Below are 19,774 nucleotides of genomic sequence, written 5' to 3'. Positions count from 1 at the left end.
CTCAGAGATGTATTCACCAAATGCAATGAATGTCTCATATGATGGAGGAGAATGTTGCTATGGGGGGAGGAGTGGGGTGAGGAGGTTGGGGGGTATGTGGGGACCTCATATTTTTTGAATGTAATATTTAAAAAAAAATAAAGACAAAGAAAAAGAAATTCACCTCTGCCATTAAAAAAAAAAAAGAATAGGTGGGAGAATCACAGAATCCATCATTTTAATGATATCCATCCAATATACTCTCTTGATTCTAGGAGAGCAGCCTAGTATAATGAATTTAAGCAAATCCGTGCCCCATTCCTGGTACTAGTGGAATTACTTAAACTTGCTAAGTCCACTGTCCTTACCTGCCTGACAGCATGAATCAAATAAGATTAAGTATCCCAAACACCTAAAACAGTTTCTGGCACATACTAACTGCATGACTGTAGTGGGCAGTTCCTGAAATGGCTCCTTGCAGTGCTGCCTCCTCATATTCACAGACATGAGTGCCTCACTCCCCCTGAGTGTGTGCTCCACCTAGTGACTTGCTTCTCATGAATAGAATTCAGTAAGAGTGGTGGGGCATCACTTCAGATCGGGTTAAAAAAGACTGTCACTTCCACCTTGCTTGAACATTCTCTTTCTCCACTCGCTCCTTTGCTTTCTCTCTCCCTCTTTCTCCCACTGATGAAGTCAGCTGCTATATTGGGAACTAAACTATGGACAAGTCCACATGCCTAGGAACTGAGGGCAGCCTCCAGCCTCCAGCCAGTAAGGAAATGAGGCCTTCCGTCCAACAGTCCACAAGTTGCTGAATCTTGCCAAAATTCATGTAAGTGAACCTGGAAGGAGATCCTTCCCCAGTTGAGCCTGGGGGTGATGTCAGCCCTAGCCAGCACCTTCACTGTCTTTTAGAGACCTTGAGCCAGAGGACCCAGCTCAGTCATAATGGGATTCCCAACCAACAGGATCGGGGAAATAACTGTTATTGTTTTAAGCCTAAACTAAGATTTGGAGCAATTTCTTACAACAATAGTTACTCATAAAATAATGAGGGTTGCTTTCCTTTCTCTTTGCTTCTAGGCAGTATATTGGTCAGGATGGGCTAGGTTATGCTGTGGTGATAAACAATTACCAAAAGCAGTGGCTAAGAACTGCCACACTCCATGTCCCAGGAGAGATAGTGGGTACTCTGTCTTGCTCTGTCCTGCATGAATGCAGCTACACCATCTTGTAGCCTGCCTAGCTGACAGGGGCTAGAGAGTGAGGGGAGCAAAGGACTATGTGGTGAGCCACCAAGACAGCACTGCCTTAAACAGTCACAGAGAGGGTACCGATCAGTCTTCCTCACTCTCTTTGTATAGCTGTGACCAGTGGATTCAGCAGCCTCAGTGCCTCCTCCTGAGCCCTTCCTTGCCCATCACCCCCCACTGCTGCAGCCCCTGCAGAAGCCCAGGCCCCAGGGGCCCCAAAGACCCTCTGTCTTCCCTCCAGACCAGGGTAGGACTGAACCAGACCAGGAGATGCTACCACTAATCAACCTTGTCCTTGAAAGGAAATGGTTATTCCTTTTAGCAGGTCAGGATCCACCTGCCTGACAGTGTAGGCAGCCCTCTCTCCAGAACTGTATGCTCTTCCTCATATCAGGCCTCCTTTCCCACTGCTGCACTTTAAACCCATTCCCTGCTCTCACTAGAAACAGAGTAGTTCAGAGCATTATACATAAGAAGAAGCATTTCAGAGACCCTTCTTTGTAGTCATCTCTTCATTAACCCACTTAATCAAGAATCTCCTCTTGGTCAGGCCTTCATCCTAGAGCATCGGCCTCTCCTCCCATAACTCAGTCTCCATACCAGAGCCACCTACTCTCTCAATCGTGAGGCCAAAGGCCTCCAGGACCTACCTCAGTGCTATGCTTGCACCTACCCTGGGCCATCCAGGGGAAGTCACAGGTATTCTCTGTCATCAGCTCTTCCATCACGCCCCACAGCTCCTCCTTCTCTCCCTATTTCCTCACCTCACACCCCTCTGACTACCCAGTCCAGCAAACATCAGGGTCTTCTCCTCACTGCCCTACAGGACACACACCCTGGAGTGCAGGACAGATACACCAACAGGCCCACAGAAGGACAACAGAGATAGAAGGGCTCCACAAGACTATGCTACAGGTCCCTAAAGCAAGCCAGGACACAAAAGCCATGGCCCAGCCTGTCCCCAGAACACAGAGCTCAACTGTCAGTGCTGGAGGAGGTGAAATCCACATTATCCCTCTCCCTGCACCACCCCCTTACACAGCCACAGGGTCCTGAGTGTCTTAGGTTTACCAGTATCTTGAGGAAGATGAGTCCATACCATTCTGACCTAGAAATGTGTTGGCTTTTATAGAGGATATTTATCTGAGGTAAAAGCTTACAGTTCCAAGGCTGTAAAAAGTCCAACTCAAGGCACCACTGAGTGGTGTTTTCTCACCAAGTCAGCTGCCACATGTTGAAGCAAGATGGTGGGCGATCGCTTCTGAAGTTTCTGCCTTCCCCTCCGGGCTGTACCATTACCCCTTGAGCTGCTCTGTAGGCCCATCCTCTTGGGGTTTAAATGATACTGTAGTCCTCCCTCTCCTGGCATAGGGCTTGTTTTTCCTATATCAATATTGGCTGTTCTGCTTTCTTCCCAAGCTGAGCTGTAAGCTCTCGGGCAAATATCTCATCTCTCCCCAGGGCCTCAGCTGTTTCAACCTCTTCTTTCTGTCATGTGGCAGGATCAAACATGGTAGAGCTCTCTCTTCCTGTGTCTGAGTGAGTGTTCATTTATATCAGACCTAGCAAGGGGGCAGAGACAAGTAACTATTGTGTTGATATTGACCAGTTTTCCATCTATTTGTAAATTCTATTCAGCATTCTGATAAATTATGCTCTTTAAATTTTCCCTTGAACATTTTGTATTATCCTAATGGTTACCTCTTTAATTAATGAGTGAAATCAAAACTCTGACACATGTTCATTTTATAATTCCTCCCAGCCATGATTTTACCTATTTAATTGAAACGTATCCTTTAACACCTTAATCAGTCTTCACATCAATTATTAATCTAATGTCTATATATACGTTTTTAATACATATGCACAAACAGGTACACTAATGGTAAGTCCTCTATTCACAGGGGGGAAATGGCAGCTGGACTTACTGAGTGAGTACTTCATCCTCCAACACGCACCTTCCTAAGGGATTTTACAGTTAATGCCAACATTGGTAAGAGAAGATCAATGCCTGAGGGACTGTGAGAAAGATGCTAGTCCCAGGTGGGGGCCCACTGCAAAACAAACAGGTACTGAATGGGTCTTCCTTTATTGTGTGCTAAAGGGCACCACTGTACACACTTTCCTGAGTGTTTTGCTCACCCAGGTTTCCAAGCACTGTGAGGCAGGAGGTGATGTCCTGGAGCAGATGGCCTCCAAGACCCGTCCAGTGGGAAGAGGCTAAGAAAGCAGAGGGCAGGGCTCCATCAAAAGGCCAGGCTTGAAGAGAGGGCCCATTCCTCCAACCCCCCATCCTCTGAGGGCTTAGGAAGGTGGGCTAAAATGACTGCCCTGCCTGGGGTCTCCCTTTGAGGGTGCCCCAAACAGGCTCATCAGCTAGTCCCATTCAGGCCACAGGAAGAGGAAAGAACAGGATGGAACAAATGGGGCAGAGTCTGAAGTGACTACAGGAGACTAGGTGGAGGCAAGGAATCGAAGAAGGTCAAGGCTGGGGGCACCCAGAGATGCTCTGTCCCAGCCTCTCAAGAGGAAGAGGCTCATAAAGGGAGGGAACTGGCCTGGGTCCCACCAGGCAAAGCCAGACCTGGAGCCCGGCTTCCTCTCTCCCAGCCCAGGGCTTTTCCCAGGCATGAAGCTGTCCAATGGGCTCCTCTACCCTCTCCCTGCCCTCCCACTGGGTCATCACTCCCAGGACTCTAGTTAGATCTCACCATGATCTGATCTGTGCAGTTCCTGGATTCCCTCTTGCTGAGTCATCCCTGGGAAAGGGTGAGCCAGGAATTTCAGTGGTTTCCCAGAGCAGTGCTTCTGGCCAGCAAGGGGTTAATGAATCCAGCCTAGCCAGGAATCCCCACTCCCTGGAAAGGGAACCAGGGAAGAAAGAGGAAGTCACAGCTCTCAAATTGCCTCAGCAGTTGATGGTTAACTACAGCTGGGAAAAAGCTGAAATAAAACCTAAAAAGAGAAGGAAGGCAGCAACAGCTCTGAGATCTACAAAAAAGGTGTTAATCCAGAAAAAGAAGGAGGAAGGAGAGGAAGAGAGAAGAGGGAGAGGAAGAGAGGGAGGAGGAGATATAAAAGAAAGGAAGTGATGTGGTCTATGGGTGAGAGGTAGTTCATCTCTTCGTAGATAACCTAAGCTGTTTGTGTCCTGACCTGTGGGTGTGGGACAGTGAGAGACAGCAGCCCTGCCCTTGGTGACCATGGCAACAACTTCAGTCTCTGAGAAACAGTTTAGCAATGCAAACTCTATAAACTTTAAATATTCAGGGAAAATGCAAACCAAATGTGCTAAAGGCTTATCTAGAATGAATGAAGTCCATGCTCAAAGCTTACCTAGGATGTAGAAATACATGCTAATTCAAGTCTATTGAGCACTGAAACAAAAAACTATTTGGCCCTTCCTCTGCATAAAAGAAGCTCAAAAAATCTTGTTTAGAACTTGGGTTTGGAACAGAAAGCTCCCGAGTCCAGCTGGCCATCAATAAATCATTTTTTCCTTCTCAAAATCATTTCTGAGTCCTGGTCTTTCTATACACAAATAACTGAAACTCTCTCATCTTCTACAACATTTTTGGGAGTTCTCCCAGGATTGCAAATGAAGGCCAGGGGGAATAGCATTTTGCTGCCCCTTCCAGATCCCCGAGGAAGCTGGGAGGACTCCAGTTGTAAAAAATGAAGATTAGTTTAATTTTCACATAAAGGAAGAAAATATTAATTAATGTAACCTGGCAGCCTACCGCCTCAGTCTCCCACTCCCGGGTTAAGCATGAACAAAGGAAACCAGATTAAGCCAGTCCTACAGGCAGTAAAAAAAAAATGCCCAAGAAAGAGCTAAGTCAATAGCAATTCGGCACTGAATTCCATTCCTTATTTGGCAAAGGGGAACAGGTCAAAGCTACAATGGTTGGAATGTGATAGAGGAAGTGTTTAATCACAAACTTTTGCCCGGGAAAGTTAGATCTTCTCAGATAGGTTGTAGCTTCTGATGTATCCAATCTATGGAGAAACAGAGGAAGGGCTTGCATGCTAGGCTTAGGAGTATAAATTGTGTCATTTTACTTTGTTCGGGGTGCCAGCCACGTTTTCTGATTGCACGCATCTTCTTGCAAGATTGAGAATAAATTCTTTTCTTCTCCACAATCAGGTGAGCCTTATTTTCTTCCAGAAGATTTCTTTCTTACAGCTTTGGGAGCTCATCCAGCATTCTGAGGCTTCAGAGAGAAGACCCCCCCAGGTTGGATGACAGGGAGGTGAGCCCTGCTGTTTAAGTGGTCTTGGACTCCACTGGTGGGGGCCTCGCCTCTGGCATCCAAGAGGCCCAAGAACAGTTGCTTAGATCTGCTGATAGTGGATGAGGAAAAGGGAAGGGAAATCCACCTCTTGTTGACCAGGTGACTCCATGCATGGACCAAGGTAAGAACAAATGCTATTAAGTATTACCTTGGTGGTCGGGAATTCTTATGAGTCTGAGGTTCACTGTGCATGCATGAGACAAGTGACATACGGTGTGAAGTGAGCGTGGAGTCCCAATTCACATTTCCCTTCTCCCATGATGGAAAGGGCCAGAGATGGACAAAGTGAAAGATTCAAGACAAATAGACCCAGACAAGATTCAGAATGGGAAATAGAGGCAGTTGGTCAATTTGGAAAAGGGGAAGGAGGTATTTGTAGGAACCCCTGGAGACATTCCTCCAGAGAGTCCCCTAGGGAGGATGTTAAGGCATTGGACTGATAGTGATCGGACCAAGGGAAAAGACAAGCAGAAAATGATTAAATACTGCTGTTGTATCTGGACCAAGGAAAATATGTTACTGCCTGACGTATTCTGGCCTAAATATGGGGCAGATGAGGATTGGCTTTGTGCTGACTTTGTACTGTATGTTAGTGGAAAAACACCCTTCTCCAAAGAAGAGTCTTGACTATGCCATGTGCTGCATAAAGGGAAAGGGGGCCACTTACTATCCTATGAAAGCTGAAAAACCAGGTCTCAAGACTAGGCTTGCAGAAACGAAAGCTGCAGAAACAAAAGCTGTAGAAACTAAACCCTGAGACTGCCTGTCTAATCTCCCTCCTCCTTATGTTCCCCCTCCCCTTCCAGGAGAAGGGCCATTAGACTTGAAGGGCCCAATAAAAACCATTGTAAATCCTGGGGAACCAGAGAATCAAGTGGGGCCAACAAGCCCACTGATTAAAACCCACCAACAGCTGAGGAAAGAATTGGAATAGTGTAAAAAAGATATACAAAATTTTCCATTCCCCAGAGCACCTGAGGAGAAGAGAGTGAGGGAACAAAACTCCACTGAGCCTTTGTATCCGCTGAGAGAAGAATGGGACCAGGGGAGACTGGCTATGTAAATGACCCACTGACAAGTATTGAAGTAAGGAACTTCAAAAAGGAAATAAAATCACTAATGGAAGATCCAGTGGGGCTGGCTGAACAAGTAGATCAATTCCTAAGTCTTAGTTTATATACCTGGCCTAAACTTATATCCATACTGAATATCCTCTTTATAGGAGAAGAAAGAGGAATGGTACGCAGGGCAGCTATGAAGGAGTGAGAAAGGCAGCATCTGCCTGGACAGGGGGTAATGGCAGCAGAACAGAAATTCCCAAACACAAACCCTAATTGGAATAGTAATGACCTGGGGGACAGAGCACAAATGAAAGATCTTAGAGACCTCATTACACAGGGGATCAAATTGGCCACACTCAAATCTCAAAACTTGAATAAGGCCTTTGAAGTAGCCCAGGAGAAAGATGAAACTCCCTCTGCTTACCAGCAACAATTGAGGGACCAAGTGAGGAAATATTCCAGGATGGACCCTGATGATCCTGTGGCTCAGGGAATGTTAAAAGTCAGCTATGTGAAAGGGACTTGGCCTGACATTCTGAAGAAGATTCAGAAAATAGAAGAATGGATGGATAAGCCATTAGAAGAGTTATTGAGAGAGTCCCAGAAAGTGTTTGTAAGGAGAGAGGAGGAAAAGCAGAAACAGAAAGCAGAGGTCATGATTAGCACAGTTGATGAAATGGTTAGGAAAAGACTGGAGGTGAGTCAGGGAGCGAACAGGCAGAGGGGAGATAAAGATGCAAAATGGGCTTATTTAGATAAGGGGACGAGGAGAAGGCGAGGCTCTTCAGGGTGATATCACTGTAGTAGGCCTGGTCATTTCAAAAAGGAATGCCCAAGTTTAAAGAAAGAGAGTCTGATAATGCCACTCTTGAATTTTGAGGATTACGGGGACCTGAGGCTCCTCACTTCTAAAGCCCACTGGGAGCCTTTAGTCAATCTAGGGGTGAGCCCATATCAGGAAGAGATTACATTTCTAGTGGACACTGGTGCGGCCCCATCCTCTGTGACTTATCTCCCCAGAGGGACCAAATTCTCTGGAAGTTCCGTTACAGTCTCAGGGGTAAAAGGAGAAGGATTTGAGGTCCCCATTTTTTCTCCCACTAATATTTGTTGGGTAGACAATCGAATTGTAAGCCCATTGTTGTACATCCCAGAAGCTGGGAGTAACTTGTTGGGAAGGGACTTAATAGTATTCATGGGTTTGGACTTGGAAGTAAGGGATGGGCAGATAGAAGTAGTCTTAGCCATGCTCACTGAAGAAGATGTGAAAGACAATATCCCATTTCCCTTAAGGGGAAGCAGAAACTTCAACCCATCATCGAAGGCTTCCTTTGGGATAAACTCTTGGAGCCCTGCATGTCCCCCTTCAATTCTCCTATCTGGCCCATTCAGAAATCAAATGGTAGTTGGAGGTTGGTATAGGATCTAAGGGCCATTAATCAAATCATTCAGGTGAGACACCCAGTAGTCCCAAATCCATACACTCTCCTTAGTAAGATCCCCTGCCATCATAAATGGTCTAGTGTAATAGATCTAAGGGATGCCTTTTGGGCCTGTGAATGTGCCCTTAATCCAGAGAGTACAGACTTGTTTGCCTTTGAGTGGGAGGATGCCTCTACAGGAAGAAAACAGCAATATAGGTGGATGGTTTTACCCCAAGGCCTCACAGAATCCCCCAACATTTTGGGGTAAGAACTGGAAAAATTATTGGAGAAATTTGCAATCCCACTGAAATTTCCCTTTTACAATATGTGGATGATATGCTATTATCAGGTGAAGAAAGGCAGATAGTGGTCCAAACTACAAAGAATTTATTAAATTTCCTGGGGGATCAAGGGCTAAGAGTATCAAAAAGTAAACAACATTTATAGAAAAGAAAGTCAGATACCTGGGTCATCTCATTAGTGAGGGAAGGAAGAAGATAAATCTAGAAAGAATTCAGGCCATTGCTGAATTACCTCTTCCCCAGACAAAACAAAATACAAAAACAAAAACAAAAACTAAGAAGATTTTTGGGATTGGTGGGATATTGTAGATTATGGATAGATTCTTATGCATCCCAAACCAAAGGGTTATACCAAAAACTGTTGGAGGAGGAGCCTGACAAGTCAGAATGGAAGGAGGAGGAAGTAAAGGCCTTAGAGGGGCTCAAATGGGCATTGGTGCAAGCCCCTGTTCTAGCCCTCCCCTCCCTCAAGAAGCCTTTCCATCTGTTTGTGACAGTAGATAAGCGGACAGCCTTGGGAGTCCTAACCCAGATCTGGGGAGGCCAAAGGAAGCTTGTGGCCTTCCTTTCCAGAATCCTGGACCCTGTCTCCAGGGGATGGCTGGAGTGTGTTCAGGCCTTGGCAGCAACTGCTCTCTTAGTAGAGGAAGCAGAAAACTGACCTTTGGAGGGGCCTTAATTGTTAGCACTCCTCATCAGGTCAGAACTATTTTGTCTCAAAAAGCAGGAAGATGATTAACAGATTCCCAAATTCTGAAATATGAGGTGATGCTAATGGAAAAAGATGATTTAATACTGACAAGTGATCATAGTCTGAGCCCAGTTTCTTTCCTTTGGAAAGGTCCCAACCAGGTAAAAAAAACGTGAACATGATTGTTTAGACTTAATTGAACACCAAACCCGAGTCCGGCCTGACCTACATTCAGGTGAAAAATTGTTCATAGATGGGTCTTCTAGGGTCCTGGAAGGAAAAAGGCACAATGGCTATGCTGTTGTTGATGGACTAACTTGTGAAGTGAAAGAACTGGCCAACTGACCAGTGATTGGTTAGCTCAAACTTGTGAGCTGTGTGCATTAAATCAAGGCCTTAAATTGTTAGAGGAAAAAGATGGTACAGTATACACAGATTCTAAATATGCCCTTGGTGTGGTCCACATCTTTGGGACTATTTGGGAAGAAAGGGGATTGATCAATAGCAGAGGGAAGGAATTAGTCCATGTGGAATTGATAAAAGAAGTGTTAGGCACTCTGCACTTACCAAGGGAAATATCCATGGTACATACAAATGAGCATCGGAAATGTCATATTTTTTGAAGCAAAAGGCAACAGATTGGCTGATGAGAAGGCCAAAGAAGCTTCCCTCTGTTCCCCTCTGGAACCAATGGTCCTGACACCCTCCATCCCCAAAGAAATTGGAATCCCTGTATTCTCTGAAAAGGAAGTAAAAGAACTAGAACAATTGAGGGCAACCTTAGATAGCCAAGGAAAGTGGCTCCTCCCAGATGCCTGGCAGATGTTGAATAAGCAAATAATGAGGGAATTACTAGCAGTTTTGCACCAATGGAGTCACTGGGGAGTACAGGCCATGTGTGACCTGGTCCTCAAGCATTTGGGGTGTATGGGCCTTTATACTGTAGCCAAACAAATAAGTGAACGGTGCATAATCTGTCAGAAAGTTGATAAGAAAGTTTTAAGAAAGCAAGTGCCAGGGGGGAGGGAGCCTGGCCTCAGACCATTCCAGAGCATTCAGGTTGATTATACTGAAATGCCCCCTGTAGGTCAACCGAAGTATGTTCTGGTTATTGTGGATCACCTGACAGGGTGGGTAGAAGCATACCCTCTTGCTTCAGCTATAGCATCAGGGACTTCAAAAATTATCCTTGAACAAATCATTCCCCAATATGGGTTAGTAGAAAACGTAGATTCAGACAATAGTAGTCACTTTACATCCAGAGTGTTGCAAAGTATCATGCAGGGTCTAGGTGTCGCATGGAACTTCCATACACTCACACACGCCATCCTTAGGAAAAATAGAAATAATGAATCAAACTTAAAAAAAATCTCTTTAAGTTGGTTTTAAAAAGCAAATTACCATGGGTTAAATGTTTACCTAAAGCCCTGTTAAGAATCCGAACTGCCCATAGGAGGGAACTGGGAATTTCTCCTTATGAAATGCTTTTTGGTCTGCCCTTCCCTAGGAAGTCTGGAGAACTCCTCTCCTTTAAGTTGAAGATTCTCCTTCTTCAAAATTATATACTGGCCTTGCCTTCTACTTTGTCATCCCTCAGACATCGGGGATTGCTGGCTCAGACTCCACCACTTGAATTTGCAGTCCACCAACACCAACCTGGCAGCTGGGTCCTAATCAAGTCATAGAAAGAGTCCAAACTCCAACCAACCTGGGAAGGACCTTATCAAGTCTTCCTGACAACTGAAACAGCACTCCAAATGGCAGAAAAAGGCTGGACTCATTATACTTGAGTAAAGGGACCAGTACCTGAACCAGACAGTAAGTACCCAACAACTTTGTCTGAGTCTTGGAAAATAATTTCAGCCCCAGATCCCTTAAAGATAACATTGAAAAACAATAACTGGGGAGGGGGGCAGGAGGGGGTTGAGCTGGGTATTGTCCTAGTCAACAATAGCCCTAGTCCTATCAGAATACCAAAGGAGAAATTCAGACCTCAAGTTACAGGTGAAAATAATCTTACTAGCCATGATGTTTCAAAACCAAGAAGCAAGTAGCCCCATCAAATTAGTTATAAATGTAACTGAAGGTCTGGAGTCCCAGATGGTGCAGTTTGATGCCTGCCACTTAGTAATAGACTGTGGGAATTTAGAGCACCAGCGAAGGCTGAGTGGGAAAAAGAAATACCTATGCCCAGAGCCAGTGGGAAATGGTTACAGTTGAGTCCCCTTGTCCCTCCTGGGATGATGTATGGTGGACTACCCGGTGTAAGGGATGGACCTTGAATATAGGATGGGTCTCACCAAATTTGAGACCATTAAAGGGTAAGATAAACTTTTATAAAGATAATACCCCACCAGACTGCAAAAGTCTTCAGTGCAATCCAGTAGTAAGCAGACAATTAAAAAGCAGACAATTAAGAAAGCAGACAAATTAAAAACTGGGAGCAGTGGCAGGGACCAAGTGGTCGATAGTGTATACGGAATGGGAGCAGATGTTACAGGTAAAGATCCTCTGGGGAGGTTCCATATCCGAGTCCTTCCTCCCCCTGTAAATATGACATCAACAACACCCTCTACCACTAACCCTTCAGAAACACCACAGGAAAACGCACCAAAGCCCAGCTCCTCAATTCAAAATGATCCCAAAGAATACTTAAGGCAGAAGACTCTAAGCAAATCATAGAAATAGAGACAGGATATGGGGACACAAATGCCTGGGTAGAATGGATCAAATATACAGTGCAGAGTCTAAACAAAAGCAACTGTTACACTTGTGCAACAGGCTGGCGCACATTTCATTTTGTACCCTTTCTGCTCAGTATGGAAAAACATGAAAAGGAGTTTAAGTGCATAATACTCCTCTTTCAAAATGCTACTCCAGATGAAAATTGTAGTATGTTGTCCTCTTCCCTCCAGTCAAAAACAGAAACATCAAGGTCATACCTGTCTCCTGTCTGGGCCCAGGAAATCACTCTGCTTGTCTCTCTAGACAGGGGAAAGGGTTCCAGGATCTTGGAACTATGGCCTCATGTACACAAGTGTGGAATGTAAGCAGTGATCATATTAATAATTTCTCCAGTTTGGTCAGACCTCAGGCAGACCTGTAGTGGTACTGTGGAAAGGGTGTTGTCCAACCAGTACTGCCTGAGAGGTGGGGCAGAACCTGTGCTTGGTCCAATTGGCTATCCCATTCACCTTGGCATTTGAAAAAGAAGCAAGATTATCATCCCAGGGAGGGAGAGAGAAAAGAAGTTTACTTAGTTCTTTTGATAAGTGGATTTATTTAGACAACATAGGAGTACCCGGAAGAGTCCCAGATAAATTTAAGGCTAGAAATCAGGTAGCAGCTGGATTTGAGTCATTCTTGTTCTGGTGGGTCACCATTAATAAAAATGTAGACTGGATTAATTTTATCTATTATAATCAACAGAGATTTATTAATTACACCAGGAATGCAGTTAAGGGAATTGCAGAACAATTAGATGCTACTAGCAGAATGGCTTGGGAAATTAGAATGGTCTTAGGTATGATGCTAGCTGAGAAACGGGGAGTCTGTGTTATGATTGGAGGTAGTTGCTGTACATTCATCCCCAATAACACTGCCCCTGGTGGAACTATCACTAAAGCATTCAAGTACTAACAGACCTATCTGAGGAATTAGCAGAGAATTCTGGCATTAGTAATTCACTCACAAAACAGCTTAAAAATTGGTTTGGAAAACGGAAAGGGGTCACACTGTCCATCTTAACTTCCCTCATTATCTCAGCTGGGGTGCTTCCCACGGTCAGATGCTGTATCATTCCATGTGCCTGAGGGCTAGTTCAAAGACTCATTGAAACTGCCCTAACCAAACAAATGCCCATACAGTGTAGGCAAAACAATCTGGACCCTCTTAAAGAAGGAGATCCTTATGATGAAGAATGTGAGATAGCACTTAGAAAATTTGAAGAATGTAAATGTGAAAACTAAAAAGAGTTTAAAAGAAAGAGGGGCAATTTTAAGAAACAAAGATTAGTTTAGTTTTTACATAAAGGAAGAAAATATTGATTAATGTAACCTAGCAGCCTACTGCCTCAATCTCCCACTTCCGGGTTAAGCAGGAACAAAGGAAACAAACAAACAAACAAAAAAAACCCCGTATATTTGAAAACTTTGAATGTATTTTTAAAAATTCATAGGTTAAACAGAAATAAAAATGGAAAAGCATATTTACAAGTGAATGGCAGTTACAGGTATGACAGAAAAGACATCGACTAAGAAATCTGTAGCTGAAAATGCTCTTATTGAAAAACAGGATGGTAAACATAGGTGGCTCAATCAATTGGGTGCATAGTTACCACATGGGAGGTCCTGGGCTTGGGTCCCAGTCCCTCCTAAAAAAAGACAAGAAGATGTTTCCCCTGCGCAACCTAGCTAGATATCTCCCCTGCCACAACAAGCAGATGCCACAAACCAGCAGATGCTGCAACCTGAGGGGAGCAGATGTGGCTTGGGCCACTGGGCACTCCCCTTTCTTGTGAGAGGCCCCAGGTTCTGTTCCTGGTTCCTCCTGGAGAAGGCTAGCAAACAGTGATCAGAAAGACAAGAGAACCATCTAGGGGAGGGGGGCATAAATAAAGAGAAGTAAAGAAAATGAATCTTTATAAAAAAAAAAAAAGAAATTTTGAAAATAAATGAATTAAACATTCCACTCATGAAGCTAGATAAAATTCTGAGTAAATCTAAAGAAAGGTAAAGAACAGGGAAAAAGAGGACAGTAATTAGTGAAACATAAATCAAGAAAAATTGAGAAAATCAACAAAAAACAAAACTGATTCTGTGGGAAAAGAAAACAGCAACAGACAACCCCATACTTTACACAGGGAAGAAGGTAAAAGGAGAAAGGCACAAAAACAATCTTAGAAAAGAAGGGAGACAACTGCACACAGCAGAGGTATTAAAAAATAAAGAGGGTGTTATGAACAACTTCATGCCAAAATGCAAAATATATAACATAGATACATCTGTAGAAAAACACTATTTATGAGCATCAACTTGAGAAATAAACTAATAGCCATTAAGGATACTGAATATCATCATTATTTAAAAAATCAGCACACTCCTCTCCCCTCCTCAAAAAGAAGACATTTGGTTTGATGATTTGACAGCTGAGTTTGAGCAAAATTATAAATAATAAACAACCCCTATCTACAAACTGTTTAGAAGAAAGGAAAAAAGAGGCTAATCTACTTTAGTTATAGAGGGAGGTAAAAAGTTGATACTAAAATCAGACAAGGATAGACTAGAAAAGAAAATCATAAATGAATTACACTTATGAATATAGATGCAAAAAGTATAAATGACATTTTGAAAATATTTTTTTATGAGAACTATTTTTGGTTTACAGAGCAGTCGTGCAGAAAATACAGAGTTCCCATAAACCGCCCATTCACACGAACAGTTTTCCAATTATTAATACTTTGCATTAGTGTGATACCTTTGTTACAATTGATTAAATAATATTTTTGTAACTGTACTATTAATTATAGTACATATTTTATATTGAGGATAACTTGTGCATTGTGTTTTTTAAAAAAATTTATTCCAATAACTTATATACAACCTAAAATTTCCCCTTCTAATCACATTCAAATATATAATCCAGTGGTGGTAATTATGTTCAAAATGTTTTGCTACAATCAGAACAATTCATTACCAAAATTTTTCTATCACCCAAAAAGAAACTCTATATCAATTAAGAATTAACTCTCCATTCCCAGTTTCCACCCTATCCCTTGGTAAACTGTGATCTGTTTCCTGACTCTATGAATTATTTCTTATCAGTGAGTTCATGCATTATTTGTCCTTAATTTTTTTTATTAGAGAAGTTGTGGGTTTACAGAGCAATCATGCATAAAATACAGGATTCCCATATATCACTCTACCACCAATAACTTGCATTGGTGTGGGCCATTTGTTTTAATTGATGATAGCACTTTCTAAATAATTGTACTATTTTTTAATAGTAGTTGCAATTGTTACAATTGATAAAAGAGCATCAAAATAGTACTATTAACTATTGTCCATAGTTTACACTAGATGTATTTTTCCCATATACCACCCTATTATTATAGCTTATATTAGTGTCATACATTTGGTATAATTTATGAAAGAATATTCTTATATTACACTCTTAACTATATAGTCCACCATTTACAATGGGGTTCACTGTGTTGTATAGTCCTATGCTTAATCTTTTAATTTTTAGTCTGGTAAATTTACACTTAAAGTTTTCCTTTTTAACCACACTCATTTATATAATTCAGTGTTTATTTACACCTTCAATGATGTGCTATCATTACCGTGATCCATTTTCAAAATTTTACATTATTTTTTCTTAATTTTTTATTAAAAACTTTACTTCAAATGCACAAAAGTAATGGAACAGAAAAAGGCAGCTTGACAAGTTATGGAAACATTATTCATAAAAAGTTCTTTTTCAGGCACTTTTATCTCATCTTATTCCAACAGCTAACTCAGTTATTCTGGTAGAGTTCAGAAAGATACACAGATGAATGCAGATGAGTTAAATGACATAGTCAAGGTCTCCTCATAAATGAAAAAAATAAAGGAGAAAATTGCTTACTCATATTCATATCTCAAAACCAAACTCTAAATATATTTTTACCTTTAGAATTAATGTAGCAACAAAACTTTATAATCCATCTAAATAGAAATTCTGTACAAATTAAGTATCCACTCCCCATTCTTTAATAACACTCTATCCATTGGTAACCTATATTCTAGATTCCAAATCTATGAGTTTGATTAGCATAATTAGTTGATAACAGTGAGATAATACAATATTTGTCCTTTTCTGTCTGGCTTATTTCACTCAACTTAATGTCCTTGAGGCTCAGCATGTTGTTGTATATACCAGAACTTCATTCCTTTTTAATGCTGCTTAATATTCTATTGTATGCATATACCAAATTTTTAAGTTCACTCATCAGTTGATGGACACCTGGGTTGCTCCCACATTTTGGCAATTATGATTAAGGACACTTTGATCATTGGTGTGCAAAAAGTTTTGATTCTCTGCTTTTAATTCTTTTGGGTATATACCTAGGAGCTGGATTGCCAGGTCATATGGTAATGCTATACATAATTTTCTGAGGAACTGCTAAACTGTTTTCCACAGCAACTTCATTACTATACATTACCCCCCAAAATATGCGAGCATTCCTGTTTTTCCACATTCTCTCCAACAATTGTTCATTTCCTTTTAAAAAGGGAGGAGCACTTGTGTGGGGTGTCATTGATGACTGATGCATGGGTTGGGGGGAGTTCTCCAGGGCATGCATATAGGGTATATAGATATGTTCAGATATTCACTGGGTATTGTCATAGTGGATAGAGTTACACATGACAACTGAGGAAGAGCTGAGTTCCCATCCTGGGGAGCTCTGTCGCATTCCCTATGGAACAGAAACAATCCCCCAAGTGCAAGGGCAAAGAACAATGAAGAAGGATGGTCCGATGATGAGCCCTTGATACTGATGACTATACTTATGAGCCTGTGTGCTTGAAATTTCAACTTGGCTTAGTGCTTCAGGGTGCCTAAGAGTTACCTCCTGAGAACCTCCATGTTGCTCAAATGTGGCCACTCTCTAAGCCAAACTCGGCATGTAAACGCATTACTTTCTTCCCAGCATGGGACATGACTACTGGGGATGAGCCTCCCTGTTGCTGAGGGATTACACCCAATCACCAGCTGGTGATGCAACTAGAAAAAGACCTTGAATAAAAGGGAGAAAAGGTAAAGACAATGAATTTATATGCCTAAGAGACCAAAATGAGTATGGAGGTCATCAGAGGGATCTTGTTCATGCACGAGTATCCCAGCAGTATCTCAGAGACAGCCAACATAGCTGCAACCCCAGGTAGTGGTGCTCATGAGGGTTATGGAGAAACCCAGGTACTATGGTCATGGCAGACGGCTCTAGAGTTCAGTGTGTTGCCAGTAGGCTCTGCTTTGGAATTTGTGTTCCTGAGTGTGGTGGAGGTGGACTCAGATGTGACCTCTCTACACATGCCTCTTCTCTCACTTTTATTGAACCTGTGGTTGGCACTGGGGTTGATGTATTCTCAGGTGACTTGAATCTCTCGTCTGTTCATGTGCCAGCTGGGTCCTGAGCTGCAGCAGAGTTGCAATACCTACTCCCCAGTTTGTTGGACTTACCCAGGTCAGTTAACAGGGAGGTGAGGATGATCAAGCACCACACGAGGGAACCAAGAGTCTACAAGTGTGAGCAGGAGAATTGCATTCATTGGCCATGTGGAATCTAAGCCCCTTCTTGATTTAGAGGTGGAGTGTACATCACCACCTCATGGTCTGCAGGATGGAGGAATAAAATATGGATTAGAATGAACTTACTTGAATTCTACTATAGAATTATTGTGATTCTAGCAATGGAAGAAAATGTATCATTAATGTGGAGACAGTGGCCATGGGAGTTGTTGAGGACAGGGAGAGGGAAGAAGAAATGTGATATGGGGGCATTTTTGGGATTTGGAGTTGTCCTGAATGATATTGCAGGGATAGATGCAGGACTTTAAATATCCTGCCACAACACACTGAGTGGACTGGGAGAGAGTGTAAACTATAATCTATGCAGTGTAGCAGTACTGCAAATGTATTCATGAATGCAATGAATGTGCCACACTGATGAAGGAGGTTGTCGGTGTGGGAGGAGTGGGGGTGGAGTGGGGAGTGGGGTATATTGGAACCTCTTATATTTTTAATGTAACATTTTGTGGATCTATGTGGTTAAAAAAAAAGACAATAAAAAGAAATTAAAAGAAATAGTAGCTACTCTAGTGGTTTTGAAAGGGTATCTCATTGTGGGTTCCTTTTGCATTGCCCTAATGGATAATGATGTCAAGAATCTTTACATGTGTTTTTTGGCTATTTATATGTTTTGAGAAATGTCTATTCAAGTCTTCTGCCCATATTTTAATTGGGTTGCTTGTCTTTTTTTGCTGAATATATTCTTGATATTAAACCCTTCTTGCATATGTGATTCCCAAATATTTTCTCCTATTCAGTAGATTATCTTTTCTTTAAAGATTCATTTACTTACAAGGAAGTACTGGGGATTGAACCTGGGACCTTGTGCATGGGCAGCAGGTGCTCAAACACTGAGCTGCACCCACTCTCCTCCATGGATTTTCTTTTAAAATTTATTATGTTACCATTATACAACCTAACATTTCCACTTTTAGAAACATTTATATATATATTTCAGTGCTGTTAAACATTCACAATGTTGGACTATCATCAACATCATCCATTACCAAAACATTTCCATTGTCTCATATAGGAACACTGTACTTTTTAAGCCTTAAGTTCCCATTCCCTGTCCCTACCCTGTCCACCACTAACCTGTATTCTATATTCTAACTGTATGAGTTTGCTTAGTCTAATTATTCCATGTAAATGAGATCATAATTTATTTTCCCTTTTGTGTCTGGCTTATTTCCCTGCACAAGATGTCTTCAAGGTTCATCCATGTTGTTACATGTATTAGAACTTCACTCCTTTTTAATGCTGAATAATGTTCCATTGTATGTAAATACCACATTTTGTTTATCCATTCATTGGGTATATACCTGGAAATTAAGTCTTTATTGGATATATGGTTTACAAATAGTTTCTTTCTTTGTTTAAGTGGTTGTTTTACTTTCATAATAAAGTCCCTTGAGTCATAAAAGTTTTCAATTCTGATGAGATTCAATTCATCTATTTTTTATGTTGTTGCTTGTGGTTTGCATGTAAATTTAAGAAACCACTGCCTACACTTCTGGTAGTGTCTGAAGATGCTTCCCTATCGTTCCTTCTATGAGTTTGATATTTCAGGCTCTTATATTTAGGTCTTTGACTCATTTTGAGTTGGTTGTTGTATAGGGTGTTGTGATGGTGAAGTTCTAGTTCACAGTGCCATCATGGTAATGATGTGGCTATGGGTGAGAGGCTCTTCGTCTCTTCAGAGATAACCTTAACCTAAACTGTCTGTCCTGACTTGTGGATGTGGAACCATAAGAGGCTGAAGTCCTGCTCTTGGTGACCATGGCAACGCCTCCAGTCCCAGGAGATAATTTAGCAATGCAAACTCTATATATATACCAGTCAGTCCAGGGAAAGAAACTCTGATGGTGGTGATGCCGAAACTTAAGGGAACTTGGACTTGGCCTCAAATGAGAAATATAATATAGCCTGTGCATAAATTCAAAATCATCTAATTCTGTATCCAAGTGTGCCTAGTCTCTAGAAAGTCAGTTAAGTGGTATGGGCTTTGAATGTTCAGAAAGCATGTAAGACTGAATGTGTATTCAAGGTTGCATCCAGACAGAATGTGGGCAAGATGCTAATTCAAGCTCACCTGAGGTGTGGGCGATATGTTAATTCAAAACCTACCTGGTACTCAGGCAAAGACTTAACTAACAAAGAAAGTAGTTTTCTTTGATAAAAGCACCATTTGACTCCCCACCCTGTATAAAAAGAACTTGAAAATCTTGTTCAGGGCTCGGGTTTGCAACAGAAAGCTCCCAGTCCAGCCGTCCATCAATAAACCATTTTTCCTTCTCAAAATCATTCCTGAGTCCTGGCCTTTCTATATGCAAATAATAGGACCTCTTTCAAATTCTACAACAGTAAGTTTATGGTGTACATTTCTTTGGTCAAACAAGCACTGGTCTGATTGCTACTGTGAAGATATTTCATGGATT

The 19,774-nt window shown here is 42.0% G+C and overlaps 1 long non-coding RNA gene across 1 annotated transcript; it reads left to right on the top strand.

Annotated features, from left to right (window-relative positions):
• The first annotated feature begins 3,061 nt into the window (after positions 1-3,061).
• On the top strand, positions 3,062-15,020 carry LOC139436283 (uncharacterized). Its single transcript, XR_011645437.1, has 3 exons — positions 3,062-5,651; positions 10,516-10,826; positions 13,186-15,020. It is a non-coding gene; the product is annotated as an uncharacterized lncRNA (long non-coding RNA).
• The last annotated feature ends 4,754 nt before the right edge of the window (positions 15,021-19,774 follow it).

The sequence above is a fragment of the Dasypus novemcinctus genome, chromosome 13, assembly GCF_030445035.2.
Source record: "Dasypus novemcinctus isolate mDasNov1 chromosome 13, mDasNov1.1.hap2, whole genome shotgun sequence".
Lineage (NCBI taxonomy): Eukaryota > Metazoa > Chordata > Mammalia > Cingulata > Dasypodidae > Dasypus > Dasypus novemcinctus.
This window is presented reverse-complemented; position numbering and strand designations above follow the sequence as displayed.